Below are 4,369 nucleotides of genomic sequence, written 5' to 3'. Positions count from 1 at the left end.
CCCGGGTATGTAGTATATACCACCTCAAAAACACCTTCGCTGTAAAAAAAGGCGTGTCCAAGAAACTACAAGTACTTGTAATCCAAACAGCTCAGTTGTAGGGAAAGACTTCATAAAAGTAAAAATAACTGGTAACTTAAAGAGCTGATATCTGGAGCGGCCAAGAATCAATCTTACTCATACTAAATTTTTTTAATCCATGAAAGAACACCTTGCATTGGCTGTAAAAAAAGTGCACCCATGAAAGTAGCTGGCAATTGAAATAGCTGATATCTGAAGCGACCAAGAATGAATGCTGATATACAACTGATTGGAATTAACAAAAAGTTTAACATCGAAACGGCCTTTATCTTTCAGCTGTGTTCTACATTCACTCTTGCTGCATCATAAATTGATTTCTTTTAACTCTAATTGGCTGGTAATTTGGTCGCATTTTTTAATATTCAGTGTATGGAGCAAAAAGCTATAGCGATCTTACTTAGTTCACAGTAGCTATATACATGTAAGTCCCAGATTACATTTCAAGTGTTTTTGTGTTGTGGCACTGTAGGGAAACACTATACATCTCCTCATCTCAATAACTGCATCATCATCATATTTATAGATCAACTGTTGTAACTGGATTGACAAGGTGTACTGATTTTCTAGTCATATAAAATCAATAAAGAGGGATCAGTAAAGAGGATGGAGGGAAACCAACAAGATATCAGATAATTGAACAAGAATTATAGGAGGAACAGTCACAATGCACTTAAATAAAACATATTTAAAACTCTTTGGTGATACGATAACCATGAACTTTGCTCAGACAATTATCTTATCATTGTGTTGAACATTATACAATTTGATTCTTAGTGTGGAGCTAGAGCCTTAAATTTCCCAGGCCTCATAGTACATGGAATAACAATTTATACCAGCAGATGAAAGAATATCTTGTATACACAACCTGAAAGCTAAACCCTAGTGGGATAGCATTTAATAATAATAAATAAATACATATGTGACCTGATCTTGGAAAACCTACCTTTTTGGCACATTGGTCAATTTTCTGTTTTATAGCTTAAATGAGGTACTGGGTGTTCATCTATCTTGTGTTAAAATTTCAGCTTAATATCTTTAAGCATTCCTGAGATATGGCCAATTTGCTGTCCTGTACATTACAAACTAATTTTTATGGTAATGTATTGAGTTCTGTGAGTGATTAAGGGTGACAAATGGTGACAAATCACTTTGTTTAGCAATAATTCCATTCTTATCCTCTAAAATACCTTAAAAGACATTTCTGATGGTTTAATGAAGTATTCTTGGTACTTTCTGCCATTAAATGCCATGTATCATTGTCTAAGACTGAGTTTTAGACATTCCAGCACCTGAACAAATCACCTAATTTGTAAGTTAATTGTTGTCCCACGCATGTAAAATTACTACATGGTCTAATATAATCATCCATATCTCCTAGGAAAAAGAAGCTATGGGTGTGAAACTTCACAGCAAGAAGGTTTAATAGTTGCTTTATCTAAATGTGCAAAAAAATCAATTTTAAAAAAATCATTGAAATTTTCATTTGAGTTTTCCCAAAAAGTTTGCTTGTGCCCAAAAGGTAGGTTTTCCAAGATCCGGTCACATATAGTCTATATAATAGTCATTATTATCAAGAGTCCATGCAAGCGTATAACAAGAGTTCATTTTAATATGGGACTCTAACTATCTTTTGACGAATGTATATAGGGCATCAGAAGATACAACCAGTGCATTGAGATCTAAGCCTTTTTGACTGGAATTAAATAAACTTTCAAACTTGATGAAGCGAATTTGGTCACTGAAGGACTAGCTAAAAGTTGCAGTATACTTAGCTAAAATTTTCTGAGGGAATATGCCCCAGAGGCCCAGACTATATAGACCAGTTGACTTAGCCTTAGCTACCACTTTCACCTTACTCTGCAAAAAATCCTATAGCTAGGCTATAGTACACACGTACCGCAATGCTGAGCCATGACTAAGGACAAGTACCACACAAGACTGACAATTTAATATCATGTGATCTATTTAGGGGAAGTCCCTTGGAATGTCCCTGCAACACCCGAAGTGGACACACATGATACGCGGTTTTGATTAAAATTGAATAAATGTTGTTTAAAATGGCAGTCCAAGAAGGAGAGTGAGAGTAACGAGACTGAGTAATCAACATTAAGTCTTGTTGTAACTGGATTTCATTTCATGGTGAGGTGTACATTAATGCAGAGGCCGTACACCGTTGTTGAAGTATGAAAGAACCCGTGAAAGAATAAGAGTCTGGAGTGGAGGTTAACGAAATTGATTAGATCGAGGATTAGATCAACATCAACACACACCGATTAACCGCATTTGCAGTATTTTAGAGTCCTGCAGGCGAAAACTCCTAGTAGCTCCACTAGCTCGTATTAATTTCATGGCAAGATTGTAGTGACAAGGTGTACGGGACCAATTACCAAAAAACCATGGCTATCTTATCATTTGCCACTTACATCATCATCAGAATTCTTGGAACTTTGGCTGCAGATGAAAAGTCAGTAAGTGAATCTGTGTCAGATATCGATGTTTGTATGAAAAGGTATACCCATTCACATGTTCTGGTCTAAATTACTGAATTTATGTACAGTAAAACATGAAGAAGTTTGCTGCATGGGATGGACATTATTTTGTTTAATCACAGAACACTGTCATTTTCACAAACTAACCTGCAGAATTAATTCACAGTGCTTTTGTTCAATTGTAACAATAATATAGTGAAGGTTAATAATGGCTGTCAAGACATCAAAATAGATCAGAGCGTTCCTTTCCAAATATCTGGCATTCAATTTGCCATAGAAAAAGTAAGTGATTTTCAACCTTAAAATGACGAGCTTAAATTTTGCTGATTTCCTTCTGCTATAGCTCATCTTAATCACTATTCACTGCTATTTCCAAATCTGGTTCGGAATCTGAGGTATCTATCACATGTCATGGCCGTTGGGTTATTACACCTTTTATTGCATGACCCCAAAACACTTAATACAAAATGTACGGGGGAATTCGCTACACATGGTCAGTTTAGGCCATTTTGACAAGCCAAAATTTCCGTGAATTGGAGGCATCATTGTACTCGCAGAGAGTTGCTCTACATGTATCAAATTCAGAAAGTTACTAAACAGGTGGTACACGATAATTAATTTAATTTTTATATTGAAATGTATTGGACATGCTGTTCCAGCTGCATGGCATGTTTGCCATGAACAAAAGTGTAGCAAATGTCTGCAAACTTCTTGATATGCCTGTCTATTCAGGTCTCTGTGTAACAATGTCAACTGTTTAAATGAATAAAATCCCCAAATGTTTATTTTGTGTAAAAAGTGATAAATTTAAGTGTATTGCATTTAATGCTCACCTATCTGTTCTTACAGGTAATCTAGTCATAGTGATTCACCCACTAACAGTGGATGTGGTTGTGATACTTAACTCTGGACCAGGTAGGACCTTTATTAGTATTGTGAATTTCATACGTTTGATCTCTTGTGTTGTCAGATTACCAAGCAAGTTGTGTTTTGTGGTGACCACAAACCCAGCCCTAGTGATAATTGGCCAGTTGTCTGATTAGCAGTTTTGACTTAAGGTATGTGCACAAGCTCACAGCAATTGCTTTATAAGTTGTACTTTTATGCACTAGTGTAACTTAATGTTATTTAAGATCAGGTATTGGTTGTAAAATGGGTTAAACAATATTATCAGGTATTCACTTAGCTTGAAAGTGGGAATTGGTACAATTGCAATACTGAATTTCCTGTTGTATAGCTAAGAAATATATCTACCATGTTGTACATTCTGTTTGGTTGCCACTTGTTGTTTGACAGGTCTCATGTTTACATACTTAGGCACCAAAACACATTTACGTTACCTCTGGTACACACTAGAAATTTCAGAGGGGGTTTCAGATTCCACTCAACTTCAGCCTAGCTAAAAGTCAAAGACCAAAAAAAAAAGGTCACAACCTGCTGTAGAACGTCGTAATTGTGATTTCAAAGGCTAAAGTATGAAGTTTTTCATTTTACACCCATAAGATGACTCGTCAATAAATTTTGGGTGTGCTATTTCCAGAGAGGGTTTCAGCTGAAACCATTGTAACCCCCTGTATCTGCCACTGGTACACCAGATTCACTTATAGTCTTAAATATAATTTTTTTAATGTTTAATTCGGTGCCTGCTTGTTCTTTTACAGGGCTCACTTAATGTTGTGTCATCATGCAGATATCCAAGAAATAATCACTTGGTGTTAAACTGATGTTTATTAAATTTTTGTTATGTGTTGTAATAGCATTGTTATATATTTACTCTACCACAAGGAATTTTTATGAAT

General features: G+C 35.6%; 1 long non-coding RNA gene across 1 annotated transcript; it reads left to right on the top strand.

Annotated features, from left to right (window-relative positions):
- Positions 1-2,391: 2,391 nt before the first annotated feature.
- LOC136238796 (uncharacterized) lies at positions 2,392-4,369 on the top strand. The gene is made up of 4 exons (XR_010693199.1): positions 2,392-2,549; positions 3,420-3,485; positions 3,541-3,628; positions 4,232-4,369. It is a non-coding gene; the product is annotated as an uncharacterized lncRNA (long non-coding RNA).

The sequence above is a fragment of the Dysidea avara genome, chromosome 11, assembly GCF_963678975.1.
Source record: "Dysidea avara chromosome 11, odDysAvar1.4, whole genome shotgun sequence".
Classification (NCBI taxonomy): Eukaryota; Metazoa; Porifera; class Demospongiae; order Dictyoceratida; family Dysideidae; genus Dysidea; species Dysidea avara.
This window is presented reverse-complemented; position numbering and strand designations above follow the sequence as displayed.